This window comes from Tamandua tetradactyla, chromosome 6, assembly GCF_023851605.1.
Source record: "Tamandua tetradactyla isolate mTamTet1 chromosome 6, mTamTet1.pri, whole genome shotgun sequence".
Classification (NCBI taxonomy): Eukaryota; Metazoa; Chordata; class Mammalia; order Pilosa; family Myrmecophagidae; genus Tamandua; species Tamandua tetradactyla.
Genome location: NC_135332.1, coordinates 89,985,069 through 90,002,733, shown reverse-complemented (window position 1 = coordinate 90,002,733; position 17,665 = coordinate 89,985,069). Strand labels below are relative to the sequence as shown.

General features: G+C 38.0%; 1 protein-coding gene and 1 non-coding gene across 8 annotated transcripts in view; both read right to left on the bottom strand.

The window, feature by feature from the left end:
* Positions 1 to 17,665, bottom strand: part of SPIDR (scaffold protein involved in DNA repair) — a 757,458-nt gene that overhangs the window by 224,831 nt on the left and 514,962 nt on the right. The gene's annotated exons all lie outside the window — the stretch shown is intronic.
* On the bottom strand, positions 16,443 to 16,559 carry LOC143689100 (U5 spliceosomal RNA). The gene has a single exon (XR_013178573.1). It is a non-coding gene; the product is annotated as a U5 spliceosomal RNA (small nuclear RNA).

The window sequence follows — 17,665 nt, the reverse complement described above, 5'->3', positions numbered from 1 at the left end:
AGTGATGCCCTGATGAATCTCACATGATTTGATCAGAGAGTGGGAAAGTATTTGCAAAGTCCCCTTTGGGGAATGGTGAGAACGGGGGAAAATCTAACCCCCCACCTCAGTTGAATTCTTGATATTCTCACAAGTAGTGTGGACAACCAAAGCTATAGGCTGAGTCCCCAGTCTTGGGGTTTGTTCATATGAAACTTAACCCCACAAAGGACAGATCAAGCCTATTTAAAATTAGGCATAAGAGTCACCCCCAAGAGCGTCTCTTTTGTTGCTCAGATGTGGCCTCTCTCTCCAGCCAACACAACAAGCAAACTCACCACCCTCCCCCTGTCTACATGGGTTATAACTCCCAGGAGTGTGGACCTTCCTGGCAACGTGGGACAGAAATCCTAGAATGAGTGGAGACTCAATATGAAGGGATTGAGAAAAACCCTAGCATGAGCTGAGACTCAGCATCAAGGGATTGAGAAAACCTTCTCAACCAAAAGGGAGAAGAGCGAAAGGAGACAAAGTGTCAATGGCTGAGAGATTCCAAACAGAGTTGAGAGGCTATCCTGGAGGTTATTCTTATGCATTAAGTAGATATCATCTTGTTATTCAAGATGTAATGGAATGGCTAGAGGGAACTGCCTGAAAATGTAGAGTTGTGTTCCAGTAGCCATGTTTCTTGATGATGATTGTATAATGATATAGCTTTCACAATGTGAATGTGTGATTGTGAAAACCTTGTGTCTGATGCTCCTTTTATCTACCTTGTCAACAGAAGAGTAGAACATATGGAATAAAATTAAATAATAAAGGGAATAAATGTTAAAATAAATTTAGTTTGAAATGTAGTGATCAATGAAAGGGAGGGGTAAGGGGTATGGTATATATAATTTGTTTTTCTGTTTTCATTTTATTTCTTTTTATGTTATCTTTTATTTCTTTTTCTGAATTGATGCAAATGTTCTAAGAAATGATCATGATGATGAATATGCAACTATGTGATGATATTGTGAATTACTGATTATATATGTAGAACGGAATGATTATATATTAAGAATGTTTGTGTTTCTTTGTTGTCATATTTTTTTAATTTAAAAATAAAAAAATTAAAAAAAAAGTATATCCTTTTTAATTTTCATCTACCTGACTTAGCAAAGCGGTAGGATTCTCTTAACCAAGATTAATCCTACCATTTTTGCTGTCTTCAAACTTCTCTCATACATTTGTCCCATCAAAATCCTTCTTTTACTCTGACTTCAATCTCACCCTATCCAAAGTTTTCTCGTCTCAGGAGAGAAGTAGCCATCATCTCCCATGTAGGAAAACAAAAGAATTGCTTGCCTCAACCTTCAGTTGTATAGTAACCTATAGGACAATCTACTGAAATGCCTCCTAGCCAATTATCTCAGGACTGCTGAATTGAAGGAGTATTTTCTTATCTAATTTCAGCTCTTCATTGATAACTTTCTTTCCCTAGGCTACTAAGACCTTTGCTCCCCTGGTCCCCATTGTGGCTCATTTTGAAGACTCCTACTGTGTTTCCTTCTTTGTGTTCTTCCCACTCTACACATTTCCACATAGCCCACAACAGTGCCTCACTCAACACAATGGCTGTTCTAATCTATTCCTGTACCTGGGGTCTCCAGCTTGAACTTTCTTTTGCACTCTAGTTTGAGTATCCAACAATCTATTGGAGCACAGGAATTTTAAATGAAACCTGTCAAAATGGAACTAAAAGCTTTATCTGGCCTCAGTATTTCCTATCTTGCTCAACAGTCCCATCAACATCCACTGTAATTCAGAAATCTGGGAATTGTCTTAGACTATTCCCTCTGCCTCATCCACATAACACCCTCATCATCCCTTTCACAACAGCCTTCTTCATGGTCTCTCTGCCACCTTTATCCAATTCATTCCTCAAGCGCTGCCACTTTTCTGCTATGAGAAATACAAATCTCTGCCCTCTTGTTCCACAAATCTTTGTTCCTTTATTTCTTCCCGCCTCCATGATCCCTCCTTTCAAAGGGTCTCTGAGTCTGTTGCTTCCTGTCTGAAATGTCCTTCTTTTCAGAGTATCTTCTTTTCACATCTCATCTCTTGGCTCAAAGAAATTCCTTCCTCAGAGAAACTGCTCTGATGCATGGTACCAAGTTGTTTACTGCATTTCATTGTCTGCCATTCCATTAGATATAATAAGTCCATGTGGGCAGAAGATGTGCCATTTTTTTACTAACCATTTTATCATCAGCACCTAAGGCAGTATCTGGCACATACCAAATGTTCAATTTGTGTAGAATTAATGAAAAAAATTTCACATTAGCTTCCCACTTAATAATTTTTAGTGTCTTCCTACTGCCAACTGCCCACATGAAGTCTTCATGATCTAAGTTCTGCAAGCCCCTCTAACCTCCTTTGGGCTACTCTCCTCCTCTACTCCAGCCATGCTAAAGTGTGCAAACTTCACTCATGTGGTTCCTCATCTTGAGTTCACAGCACAAGTTGTTATCTCAACTGGGAGTGTTCCTTCTCTATTAAACATACTAGTCCACCTAGAAACCTTCTCATCTTTCTAAATCTAGATACACGCCTGCTTGTTTTTCTCTTTTACCTTCTCTAGCCCATCACATTACATATTTCTATTACAACACTTTTCAAGTGATATTCAAACAGTTTATTTACATGAACAGGACTGTGTCTTATTCACCTTTATATTCTTAGTGCCTGAAACCTACTAAGGACACCACAAACATGTTTTATTTAAGCTCTGTTGTTTTTTTCTGGGTATCGTTTATTGAGATATCACTCTGCTGAAGTAACAAATTTTACAAAATTAGATACAGATAGATAGATGGATGGATGAGTAGATGACACAGAAACCATTTATTTTCAGTTAGAGATGAGATGCTTAAGAGGTATGCTACATAATATTCTGTATTATAATTAAATATTGTTAAATATTTGTAAAATTAAATGTAAAATAAAATGACCACTTTCACTACATGCTGACAGGAGGGAATAATTTCTGAAGAAGGATTTTTCAGAACACAAAAACAATTGACCTGTAGGGGCTTTCTGAGAAAATGGAACAACGAAATGCACCTTACAAAACTGCAGATAATCAACATCTGGTGATAAACTAGCTTCAGACCTGGAGAAGCAGCTTATCAAATTGGAGATTCCTTTCTAACTAATGTATAACTGCTTCCCACTCTGTAAGACTCCCCTGTGTAAGTGGAAACAACATCAGTCAGAACATTTTCTCTCTCTTGCTTTCATATTCAACCTATATAAGACTCCCCTTTCTACTCTCTTGGCTGATCCCCCTGCTGATTTCTGAATGGAATGCTGCCTGATTCATGAAACATTCAATAAAGCTGTGAGATCCTAAATTGCAAGAAAAGTTTTTTCAACATTATTTATCCGTCTTAAGACCCCTATTACACAGTGAGTTTGAAAACCATGCCGTCATCTTTGTAGCTCCTTCTGTACCAAGCATCCTGTCTTGTACCCGATAATTGTTACTGAATTAAAATCAAATATAAAAGAATGAAGGTAGTACTCAGCAGATGTTTAGGTTAATCTCTCATGAAAACAGAAGTTAGATGTCCGAAGTTATTTGAGAAGGCCTGGATTTCTCCAGGGGTGAAATACATGTCGTTGGGTGCATATACATGTCTTTTCATTCTTTGGTGGCAGAAAGCATGTCTTCCTCATCTTTTTAGTACCAACAATGCCCAGCAAGGTACTTGGAAAATAAGAGGGTAGCACTAAATACATGTAGAATTGAAAGTAAAATAAACCCAAAACTTTTGAATGTAGTTAAAGGTTGATTTTAATGTTCTGTGGTCAACTCTATTCTTGTTAAAACTGTATCCATGAAGTTAAAAATCAATGGGGAATTATGTGCAAAAAATACCTGATTAAAAAAGCATTTAAATGAATTGCTTAGAAAATCACCAAGATAACAAGAAATAGATGAAGAACATGGGCAGAAAATTTTCAAAAGGAGACATCTGAAATGGTTGAAAAAGTGTTCAACCTCAAATTGAAAAATGCAAATTAAAATGAAGAGATGCCCTTATCATTGTTGATGTAAGTATTTTTTAAAATGAGACCATGCAATATCAGTACTAATCTAAGCCTCCATAGGGTGGGCACTGTTGTCCCTCTTTTGTCCAGACCATGCTCTGGGGACCCCAGAATTCTCTGTCCAAATGGAGCTCTTCTTTGGATGCATTCTCTCTGAGGTGGACTATGAGTGGTTCTTGGCCAAAGATGGAGGAGGTAGGCTGAAGCATAGCCACCCCTAATTCTGGCTCCACTGGCACACATGTACTCAGGCGTCTGTCCTATAAAGAGAACAAGGTGGGCAGCCCAGCCCAACTGGATCTCTCTGCTCTCAAACCAGTTCAAGCCTAGCCTCTAAGTTTTTATAGAAATGCATCTGTTAAGGTAGGAGGATAGAACCTATTTTATCTAATACTTTGGTAGCTTGGGGTGCAACTTTTGAAGATACAATATGTGGGCCTCCATTTGTACGCTTGTCCTCGGCCCTGCATGCCTTGGATGGGTCTGTTCAATATTGGTGAGCACAAGAGGAGAAAGCATGCTCAAATACTGTGGGGTCAACAGGAATTTTGAAACCTATTTGGAGAGACCTGGGAATTTATTCTGACACTCACAAACGCATATTATAACTAAATCTATCCAAAGGAAATAATACAAAAGGAGCTGATTTTTTTTTTTAACAAACCTAGAAAAAGATGTAAGCTATCATCCATTCATCTAATTAAATTTGATGTAATCATTATAAATGTTTAGGAGGCTTTTTTTTTTCTTAGTTTGTTCCTCTAAAAAAGGAACTTTTTCTTTATTGCTGAGTAGTGTTCCTTGGTATCAGTGTACCATGGTATATTGGACTATTCACCTAATGAAGAACATTTTGGTTGTTTCCAGTTTGGTGCTATTTAAAATAAAGTTGCTATGTATAATATAATGGGTTTTATGTGGACATAAGTTTTCATTTATCTGGGATAAATACCCATAGCTGGGTCTTACAGTAAATGTGTGTTCAATTTCTTTGTAAAGAAACCGTTCAACTATTTTTCATAGCAACTCTGTCCGTTAACTTAATCACATCTGCAAAATTCCTTTTGTCCCATAAAGTAATATATATTCACAGATTATGGGATTAGGACATGGATCTCTTTGGGGGATCATTATTATACCTACCAGTCTTCCCTCTAGACCCCAAAGATCCACATCTCTCCCACATAAAAAATACATTCTTCAAATCCCCAAAAGTCTCAATTCATTACCACATCAACCAAAGTCCAAAATCTCATCAGCTCAAAAGACCCAAATCTCATCAAATGAATCATCTAAATCATGTATAGGTGAGACTCTGATTATAATCAACCTGAAGCAAGATTCCTGTTCATTAGTGGACATGTGAAGCTAGGAAACAAGTTATCGGCTCTTGAGATACAGTGGTGGGACAGGCATTCGACATCAGTTATAAACATTTCTCTTCAAAATGGAGAAAATACAAGGGAAAAAGGAGTCACTATACCCAAACAATTTAAAAATCCAACCAGAAGAACTCCACTAGGTTTCAGAGCCAGGGAATAATCTTCTATGGCTGTGGCTTCACCTTCTGGGTTCCTGGCTCCTCCACACTTGGAGTTAGCATTCCTTTTTCATGAAGGGTAGCACATATCTGTAGTTGCTTAGTTTTAACAGTCTGTTTACTTCCTGTATAATTCTAGAAATCTGACAGTTTGACAGTATTCCTTCATTTTGTGCAGTTTTTATCCACCATTTTGCTGCTGGTATAAAATTCTTAAGAACTGGGTCCCTGTTTCATTTAAGACAGTAGAGTGAGGTGTTTCAGAGTTCTATTCACCCACAGAAGCAAGAAGTGGCAGAAACATCTCTCTAAAAGCTTCAGAAAACAGTTAAAGGACTGTAGCAATAAGACAAGTGTTGAATCACAAAAAAGCCTGCTTAAAAGTGGTAGGATCTCCTGATAACCTAGCTGGGTCCTCCCTCAATCCTCACTGGTTCAGCAAGGAGCCAGTCCATGCTCTCAGTGTGGGTTCCTGGTCCCAGTTTCGGAGGCAGCAGAATAACCCTTGGCACATTCTGAGAATACGTGCATCTGGCCCAACCTGTTTGGTGGTGGCCAGAGGTACTTGCCATGCCAGAACTCAGTCAGGGCATCACACCAACCTGTACAGTCAACAAGAGCTCAGTCCCTGTTCAAGGTTCCATGTAATTATGGTGTTCGGATAAGCTGACCATATAAGTTAGATTAGACAGTGTGCTACCAAAAATATAAATTTTGCACCAAATAAACATTTCTTTCTTTGGCCTCATAGAGAAATTGAAGTTTTAAAATATAGTCAGTTCATCCTTTACCCTTTAATTTGACTTATCTTAGTCCATTATAAAGCATTTTAATGGTAAAAGAAAGTACTTATCGTAAGAAAAAATATTATAAAATCGTATTTTATATCAATTGCTTTTTAAAGGTTTATTTCTGGGTAATACAATAATAGATGATTTCTGGTCTGTTAATTTATACTTTTCAGCCTTAATTTTTCTAGAATCCTGCAAAAAAACTTTCTTACTGTCATAATTAGAAAAAAAAGTAAAATTTTCATATAAAGAAAAGACAATTCAATTTACACAATTTCTTTTTGAAGCCTTTTGGTTTGTCCTCTTTTATAAAGTAAGGTAGAGCTGGGTCAAATTTATAGATGCAAATAATGAGAAGTCAAACATTAAATATAATGCATTAGATCAAAATGAAAAGAAAAACAACATCCCGGGGATTTATCTTTGGCTGACAATGCACATTAATTTTGCTTTCATATTCATTTTTCCTCTCAGCCTTAGTTTTAGTTAATCTTCATAGCAACCTCTGGGAATTCGTTTTTAAATACTTCACTTTCAGCTCTTCTAATACTGCCCTGTTAGCATACCCTGGATGTTCAATTTTCCTCTTCCTGTGGCCTTTACTACTTGTTTCAGGAATCTCACCAATATTTTCTTCATTTCTATATGTTTGGTTCTGCTGAACACCAGGCAGCTGAATGTACAGATTTCATAAAACAGCCAAGCAGGGGCCTAAGTTTTTTGTTTGTTTGTTTATGATCTGCTGCTACGACAATCTGTTGGTTTTTTAAGGCTTCTATTCAAAAGAAGATCCTAGGCTGCCTATGAACAAAACCCTCAATCTTAAATTTTCTGTTTCTGTTCCTAGTACCTGGCAAAGTAAGGACAAGGTAGCAGGACCCTTTGCTAGTAGTAAGCTCAAAATTTAGCCTCTAATCCTTATTTGTCATTTCAGTATTCCTTATCCCAGTCACGTGGAGGCTCGGCCTTGTTTTCAGGAAGCAGACCCTCTTCCTCAAACAGCCTCAGCAAAGGCCATGCTTCCTTTCTGCCCCTTCTGCAAAGGGGCTCAGAGGCTCAATTTAGTTGAGGGGACTGACTCCAGTATATTGCTCCTTGGGAACACAAGTGCCTTTGTTTCATTTGGGATTTCTTCAAATCTAAAGAATAAATGATCCCTGCTTAAAGCCACATTCTCTTCCTATTGTGTCAGGTATCCCATGAGAGTGCCTCAGTTGCCCTGCTCATGCTCATACCACCATGTGCTCCTAGGAGAAGGGGTGACCCCACAGATCTTTCCCACAAACCCAGGCAGCAGCCTCAGCAGTCAGTCACAATGGATGCATCAGCAGCGCCACTACCCCTGCCCTGGGATCTTCCTTATAGAAGTTCTTCCTTTATACAGAGAATTTTAAAAAGAGGGAGGGACATAAGCATCTTGAACTTTCTCACCTACGTTTGTTAACAAAGTAGAAATAGGCAAGTGTGCTCAGTTTGTAATGCTAAAGTTAGAACCACTAAAAAGAGACTAGCTTTTTTTTTTTTTTTTTAAAGCTGTCTCTATTGCAGTAAATGGAGTATCAGACTCTGCAAAGATCATGTGATGACAAGCAGCCAGCAGCCGCCCTCTGGCATGGTATGTAAATGAACTCAGTCACCCTTTGGGTTTTCCCCTTGCCTTTCCCTGCTCTTCAAGGAGGACATAGAATTAGAAGGAGTAAGTAGCTCAAGTTTGCTCTCTACTTTCATAGCAGGCAGGAAGCCAGACTGCAAATACAATGACTGGATTCAGTTTTACAAGCAAACACTGGAACTGAGTTCACCCGAGTCCGGGAAGAACGCCTCTGATCAGAACTCACCGGAAACCAATTCAGCACAGAGTGTGCTGCCCTTCACTTACAGTATGGACTGTACACCCTTAATGAAGTATTTCAGAAATAAAAGCTATCTTTGGCAAAAGGCCCACAACAAAATACTAAATTTTACTCACATCATATTAGAAACACTGTAATGGAGATGCTTGAATTCACGTAACCAGTACCTGGGCCAGGACCATTCTCCTTAGAACACTAATTGCTACAGTCTTAGAAGATATTGATAACCATTTGATTCTCCCAATGCTCTTCCCACATCTGTCACCCATCTTAATAAGCACTATCTACACTTGTTTTGTTCTCTAGATCACCTGAGTATCAACTTAAGGTAAATGTATCAGTGACCAGATATAACTGTATTGCTTGATCAACAAGAAAAGAGGTCAACATTGAGTACCAGAGGACAACATCCCCTGGGACTGCAAACTGCATTGATCTAAGCTCTAGATAATTTACTTAAATTAGAAAGCTACACTAATGGATTTCTAAAAAGCTAAAGTGTTAAGATTATACTTCTGTAACCTCTGTATTTAGTTGGTCTTTTCCACTAAAACACATGCAGTGGTCAAACCTCCATGAACACATAGGAAAGTGTCTTTCTCCTAAGTCTGTTTCTAGGTCCACACTGATCCATGTTTCAGACTATTTACATTTGGCTATGGAATTGACATCTGTGGCCATAACTCTTATACAGGCACCTCTGTACAGTACTTTAGTATTGAAAGCAGAGAGCCAATCTGGTTAAGGTAAAATAAAACTAAACAAGCTTTTAATAAAATACCAAGAAGCTCACAAAATGGAACTTAGGTGAAAATACATCAAAATAGTTGTAATATATTCAAATCCCAAATGTAAAACTTGATTTAAATTTAAAAAGACCTTCAAAATGTTTAATTTTTAAAATTTTCTTATTTTGGAATACTTTCAAACTTACAGGATAGTTACAAAAATAATAAAACAGAAAATTGCAACATGCCTCTCTACCCTCCACCAGATAAACAGATTCACTAATTTTAACATTTTCCACATTTTCTGTATCTTCTTTTTCTCTTCTCTTTCCTTTCTTCCATCTATCTACCTACCTTTACCCCTATCCAGCCATTCATTTTCTGCACACTTGAGTGTAGGTTTACTTTCAGCTACTTGATACTGTCATGTACTAAGAACATGATATTCATTTATGTAATACCTTAAGTACAGTTATCAAGTTCAAGAAATTTAACGTTGATATAAAGCCTACAGTCTATATTCCAATGTTTTCACATGACTCAGTAATGTCCTTTTGAATCTCTCTTGTTAGCGCTCATCCAGGATCATGTATTGCATTTAATTGTTACTGTTTTTGTAATTGCTTTCTTTTGTTCTTTTATTGCAGAAACATACACAACATAAACTTTCCCATCTCAACCATTCCCTAGCATACCATTCAGTGGGATTAATCACATTCACAACATTGAAGTATCCTTACCACCTTCTAGTACATCTTCCCAAACAGAAGCTCTATACTTATCATACATTATCCTGGCCTCCAAACCCTTGTAAACTAAACTCTAATTTTAGTGTCCACAAGCTTGCACATTCCCTGATAATTTATTTGTAATTACCACTGGGCTTACATCTAACATCCTAAATCGGTAACAATCTCATTTGTTTGTGATAGGAATTTAACTTCAATAGTGTACACAGACTATATTCCTATACCTCACTGTCCCTCCACCTTTAGTAGTTGCCACAAACTACATGTTTATACATTATGAGTCCAAAATCACAGATTTGTCATTCCATTTTATGCATTTGCTTTTCAGATCCTGTAGGAATTAAAAAGTGGAATTACAAACCAAAAGCACAATAGCACTGGAATTCATATTTATCCATGTTGTGACCCTTACTAGAGATCTTTATTTTTTCTTGTCGTTTCAATCTGTTGTCTCGTCCATCTGTAGAATTCGCTTTAGCCTCTCTTATGTGGCCAGGCTAGTGGTAACAACCCCCTCCCCAGCTTTTATCAATCTGGGAATCAATTAATTTCTATTATTTTGAAAGCATTTTCACAGATATAGGATTCTTGGGTTGGCAAATTTTTTTGTTTTCAGGACATTAAATACATCATCTCACTGCCTTCTTCCCTTCATAGTCTCCAATGGAAATTTTTTAAATACTTTTTTTTGTTGTATAATATAACATATATACAAAGTAAAGAAAGAAAACAGGAATAGGTTTCAAAGCACTCGTTACAGGACAGATCCCAGAGTCTGTCATGGGCCACCATACAATCCTCTCAGATTTTTCTTTCTAGCTGCTCTAGAATATAGGAGGCTAGAAGGAATAAATATATATTTTTAATAATCACAATCGACTTTCTTTTTCGTGTGAGAAATAACATATATATATATAAAAAACAATAAATTTCAAAGCTCATTGCAATAATTAGTTTTAGAACAGATCTGAGAGTTTGGTATGGGTTACAATTCCACAATTTTGGTTTTTACTTCTAGCTGCTCTAAGATACTGCAGACTAAAAGAAATATCAATATAATGATTCAGCAATCATACTTGCTTCTTAAACCCTACCTTCTCTGTATAACTCCACCATTACCTTTTGTCTTTCTCTCACTCTTTGTCTTTCTCTCACTCCTAAATACTCTTTAGGAGTATGTGGGCATGCCCCTTATAAATTTTTCAGGTTGGAAGGGGCTGTCAATAATATGGGGTAGGGAGATGGAACTAGGTGATATTCTAGAGAGGCTGGCCCTCTAGGTTTCAGGACTTATCTAGTCCAGGGGCCCATCTGGAGGTTGTAGGTTTCTGGAAAGTTACACTAGTGCATGGAACCCTTGTGGAATCTTATATATTACCCTAGATGCTCTTTCGGATCCAATGGGATGCTGTAACAATCTTATTGAGGCTCCACTGAACGTGACATGTCACTTCTCTTTCGCAGCCTTCAGAATTCTCTTTTGCATTCAGCAGTTTGATTTTGGTAGGCCATTGCATCTATCTGGGTACATACTGTTTGGAGTTTGTTGAATATCCTGGATATGTATATTCATGTCTTCTGTTACATTTGGGAAGTTTTCAGCCATTATTTCTTTGAATACTCTCTGCCCCTTTCTTCTTTCAAAACCTTCACAGTGCATATACTAGTACACTTGATGGTGTTCCACAGATTTCTCAGGCTCTGTTCACTTTTTTTTTTCATTCTTTTTTCTTCTCTCTGCTCCTCAGACCGCATGATTCCAATTATCTTATCTTCAAGTTCAGTAACCTCTGCCAGTTTCAATGTGCTAATGTACCTTTCTAGGGAATTTTTAAATATCTATTCCTGTTTTTATTGTTACTGTTATTTAGTAATTTCATTTGTTTGATTCCTTTTTATAATTTCCATCTCTCCATTGATATTCTTCATGTTCATCTATCATTTTCTTTTTTTTTTACATGGGCAGGCACCAGAAATCGAACCCGGGTCCTCTGGCATGGCAGGCAAGCGTTCTTGCCTGTTGAGCCACCGTGGCCTGCCCTATCATTTTCTTGATTTCCTAATTTAGTTCTTTCCTTTAAACTTTTCTTATTGTATAATATAACATATATACAAAGCAAAGAAATAAAAAAGCAATAGTTTTCAAAGCACTCTTCAAAAAGCAGTTAAAGGACAGATCCCAGAGTTTGTAACAGGCTACCATATGATCCTCTCATATTTTTCTTTCTAGCTGCTCCAGAATATAGGAGGCTAGAGGGGTTAAATATTCCTTTAGGTCTTTGTCCATGTTTTCTTTTAGCTCTTTGAGGATATTTAGGACCATATTTAAAAAGTCTTTGTCTGGTCATGATGAATGTGTCACTGGAAACTGGAAGAAAGGTGATCCCTGTTTTATGGTGGCAGAGAACATGGCAAAATGGAATTCTGATGTCAGATAGAATGCAGAACTTGAAAGTGATGAGCCTGGATAATTAGCTGAAGAGATTTCCAAGCTAAATGTGGTAAGTGAAGCCCGGTTTCTCCTCACAACTTATAGTAAAATACAAGAGGAAAGGGATAAGCTGAGAACTGAACTCCTGGGTAAAAAGAAATCAGAAATTGATGGCTTGGAAAATTCTGAGATTTCAAAAAGCAAGTCTCCAGAGAATAGCATCTAACTGAAAATGCTTTCAGTCAGCCATTTTAGTGTAAGCAGGATTGGAAATGCAATTATCCAGGAAGGATCTGTGGTAAGTTCTTTTTATCCATTGGTTTGGACCCCTGTGTACTATACGTGAAGCTAACAAGTTGTTTTGAAGATGTGTATGAACAGAACCACTGCCAGCTGGACCAAAATGGACAGAAAAAGGAGTGACTGAAGGAAAAAACAGAAGGACAGGAACATGGTGGCTGAGGTCTGGACTGGAGACAATTTCTCGGGGCAAGAGAGTGGACCCACCAATGTGTGTAGAAAGGGTGGGTCTGCCCTGGCACTCGGAGAGCGTGGGCCTTCTGCTTCATTGCTCAGGACAAGTGTTACCACACCAGATTCCTCAGATATCTGGGAGACTGCAGGATTCCCTGCAATAGCTGCCAGCCCAATGTTTGATGATGTTAGAGCCTACAGCCTGGTTGTCATCCTGACACTTGAAGAGGGTAAAACCTTCACCTAGTGTTCAGAGAAAGCATGGCCATGCACAAGCACTTGAGAGGGCTGGGGCTGCCACTTCATCAGTCCCAGAGGACAAAATATTGTTCCACAGCTGACTGAGATGACTCTCAGTCCTTAAGATGTAATGGAGTATGTTCTGCATGGTTTCATAACTGTTTGGGACCCATGACCCATTTTCTTTGCAATTTTTCCCTATGGGAATGGAAATATTTCCCTATGGGAATGGACATTCTTTGATTGCCCTTCCATTGTATATCAGAAGCAGATAACTTGTTCTCTAGGTTTCACAGGTCCACAGACAGAGGGGAATTGTGCCCCTGAACAGACTAGATTTGTGGCTGATTTTGATGAGAGTTTGTACTTATTATTATTACTGAAATGACTTAAGGCTTTGGGGATATTTTGATGAAATCAATATATTTTACATATAAAAAGAACATGTCTTTTGGGCATTCAAAAGGTAGAGTGTGGTGGTTTGAAGCTGTATGTATCCCAGAAAAACATGTGGCAGAGAAGCCAAAGATCGCCAGCAGCTGGTTTTTGGGAAGGAAGCATCACCTTGATGATATCTTGATGTGGACAGTCTCATGGCCTCAAATTGTAAGCTAATAAATTCCCATTGTTTAAAGCCAGCCCACTTTATGGTATCAACTTTGAGCAGCCTAGAAACTAAAACAGGAGGGGAGAAAAGGCGCTTCAATTTTTAAAAAATAATTTGCTTTTGTTAAACTTTACTTTCTCTAGTTTGACATTATATTGCAAGTAAATTGACTTTTCAAACTATAAAGTCTTTGCTATGTCCCAGGTCTGGCCTTCCTCATTGATGGTTTCAAAAGCTTTGACTTCTCCTTTGTCTGGGCCATTGATTTCCTGTTTCTTTGTATGTTTTGTAGTCTTTTGTTGAAACCTGGACTTTTTGATATTTTAAATGTATTATCTCTGGAATTTAGACTCGGAGGTCTGGTCCTTAAGGTTTTATCCTGCTAGTGTTATGACAAAACTTTCCTTCAGTTCCAAGAACTAACCAAAGGGGTGGGCCACAGTGGCTCAGCAGGCAGAGTTCTTGCCTGCCATGCTGGAGACCTGGGTTCGATTCCTGGTGCCTGCCCAAAAAAAAGAACTAACCAAAGGTAAGAAAGAGAACATCTTTCTCAGTCTTTGTAGATTGATCGGTGCCAGTGTTCTCCTTCCTGGCTTATTCATACAATGCATTTAGAGACAGCTTCATGCCAAAGTATAGGGGCCTCCATGGTCTTTTCTGTGTGTGTGTCTTGCCTTGTGGCCCTAAATATTTCATGGTTTACCTGGTTCCAGTTTTCCCTCCTTCCCTAGCAAATACTCCTCATGTTCCAGGTCACTGCACTGTATGTTCTAGAGCCAGGAATCCCTTGACCCAGACAGCATGATTGTACTGCTATCACTCAGTGCTCTGTAGGAGAACTCCTTGAACTACCTTCTGCATGCAGGATATGTTCTTGGATGTTGAGTCCCTCAGCTATCATGAAACAGACTAAGCCAGACATACATGCTCCTAGTATGTTCACGAGGCTTACTTTGCTCCTTTGGAACTGGGACCAGTGATCCACAGATGGAAACAGTGAGGGCTGGAGGAACGGACAGCCAGGGTGCTGAAGATCCTACCACTTTTAAGAGGCCTTCTTTTTGATTCAGTGATTGCCATAATACTGTAGTCCTTTAACTTTTCATGAGTTTGAGAAAAATGTTTCTGCCAGTTCTTGCTAGCTGTTCAAAACTTTTGTGGGTGGGTAGAGCCTGAACCATCTCACTGTGACATCTTGTCTGCCCCCTCAAAATCTTTATTTATTTCAAAATGTTGTTTTTGTATGTGGCAGAAATATTAACAGGTTATTGTAGAGTTCACAAATAACACATAATATAAAAGTTTCTCAGAGACAAAATACTACCACCCAGAGAAAAAAAATCAATCCAACACCAGTACCCAGTAAACAAAACACTTTTAGAAAGTGTTATTTAAAGGATCTTTTAAAAAAAGCTTTTAAATTTAACAAATTCTTTCAACTTTTAATTGCCTTTTTAAAGAGAGGAAAGCAAAAGAATATTGTGCATACAGCACAGAGATATTTTATGATTTTGATATGAACACATTTGCATGCTACCCAATTCTAGAAAATGTTGGGGGTTGGTAGGAGTGTTTCGTCTTAGGTACACTCCAGTAGCCAAGTGCAGTGGGCACTTTCCCTGTGAATCTCTGATGCCCTGGATGAAATCTTCTCTCTTTTAGGCTCATAGCCATTTGTGTACCCACGCTGGCTCTGACAAGTCTTTAGCAGCCTTTCCTGCTGTTGACAACTAACTGGGGAAATTATATGAATTTCGAAATTTATTTTCTCCACAAATTTGGGGAAACTGACCATGCAAGGGAAAAAACATATGGGTAAATACAGTCATGTATTAGGGATGCTGCAGAAACCGGAGTGATAAGGCACACCCTTAAACTAAAACAAAGAACGGCAGGAATGGAAGATTCCTTGACCATTACAAATTTTTCTTCCACTCAGACATTTCGAAGAGTCGAACATCCTACATGACACAAAGTACTCCCCTTTCTTATTGATTAGATTAGATTTCCATCTGGAAAAACTAACTGGGATACTTCCAAATGCAGAATGGATCTCTGTTTTAGTAGAACAACAACACAAAAAAATGCCTAGGTATTGTTTCTATCTTCCTTGTATATTATGGATTTTCATCACTTACAGACATACATATTCCATAAAATCAAAGACAGGAATTTCTGTTTTTAATTACTGGCTCTTAAAATTGAATTAAATCTCTAAAGTAGAATTGAATGAGGTTATTCTCAACTTTTCCTTGAAGCCATTCTTTTAGGAAACTAGTTAGGCTTCCAATGCCTAAGAGGATCTTTTCCAAGGTGCCTGTGATTTGAGACTCTGCTCTAAGAATCACTCATTTTGAAAGGCTACACATGCATTCCCCTCTAAAGAAGAGGAGCTTTTTCATCTATCTTCACAGCGAGACTGCATCTACACTGAAAAAGGAGCTGTATCAAACTAATGCAATAAGTAAAGCTGTAAGCCCTTGGTTACAGCTTGGTAGCCATGTCCTAGGGAGCTCTTTGAACTTTCTGACACTGATGAGTCAGTCTCTGTAAATTTTCTGAGTCAGTGGCATATCCGACTCACATTAGTGGATATACCATATTCCACCTACAGACTACAAGAGACTCAAGAAAATTTGACACTCCTAGGTATCATGTGCACTGACTAAAGGTGTCTAAACCAAGGATAGGGCTTCTTTTCTGAAGTCAGTTAACCAGACACCATTCTGGGGTCAGACAATCCCTGTATCACACAGCTTTATGATCCACTATTAGTGTACATTTATTTAATAATTAGGGTACAAATTATTTAATCTGTTTGAACTCAGTTTCTCCCTCTGAAAATTTATAATGATAATGTCTCCCTCATGCTTGTGTTAAGGATTAAAATGAAGCATACACTAAGCATTAAATATCCAATGTCTCTTCTTTTCCCTTTGAAATATTTTATTAAGCCCCACGAAAGCAGACCCTCAAAAAACAGGTTAAGAACTCATAATTGTTTCTCTCCACAGGAAATCTTTAGTAAAAGGGGAAAGATTTATACGATCTGAAGAGAAACCAGAGTATCCCAGCATCTTTCTAAAGGAACATGTTCAGAATTTGCAAGCTATCTCTGGAACATTTTTTTGGGTTGCTAGACTAAGTTAGACTAGGAGAGGTGGGGATCAGAAAATCCAGGGTATAAAGATTTTCAAGGTTAAATTTTTAAATGAACAAAACACTCTCCAGCTGGATTTCTTGTAGTTTGTCTGATGCCAGCATCAAATTCAATAATTTATTTTATTCAATTTATTCAATTCTTATCAAACACTCAAACTGTGTAAGATACTGTACTGATTTCAACAGAAAGTAAAAAGATGGACAAGACAAGGTCCAAGCCATTCATGGGGTTGACATCTGCTGAATTGATAACAAGCTAGGTGACCATTAACAAGTAAGTAATTCAATATAGGAATGTGTATATAACTTTCAAAAAACATTTTATCTCACAATGTTACAAAAGTATAACATTTTAAAATTTTGATTTTAGAATTTCTCAGAAAAACTGAGAATCACATGACAGATACCCTAGATACAAAGTCCAGTGCAACTCTAGTAAAGTTCAGATTATAAAATCTTTAGTAACTAAAACCCTCTCCTCCAAATCTAGGATTCAGGATGAATTTGTGCTACATTGATTGTTTTAAGAGTCTTATACATAAGATAAGAGGTAGACTTTAAAAATCTGTCACACTGTGTATGCCAGTTGGAGGCTGTCGTGCACCCCAGAAAAGCCATGTCCTTTAATCCTCATTCAATATTGCTGGGTGGGATTTTTTTAATTGTTTCCACGGAGATATGACCCATCCAATTCTGGGTGGTAACTTCTGATTAGATGGTATCCACAGAGATGGGTCTCCACCCATTCAGGTGGGGTTCTTCCTGGAGCTTTTTAAGGGGGAACCATTTTGGAAAAAGCTTTAGAGTCACCCGAGTCAACAGAGCCTACACACCCAGAGACCCCTGAAGATGCATAAAGAAAATGCCCCTAGGGAAGCCACTGAAGAAGCCTGGAATGAAAGCTAGCAGACATTGCTATGTACCTTTCCAGCTGAGAGATAAACTCTGAACATCATCGGCATTCTTGAACAAAGGTACCTTTCCCTGGATGCTTTAATTTGGACATTTTTATA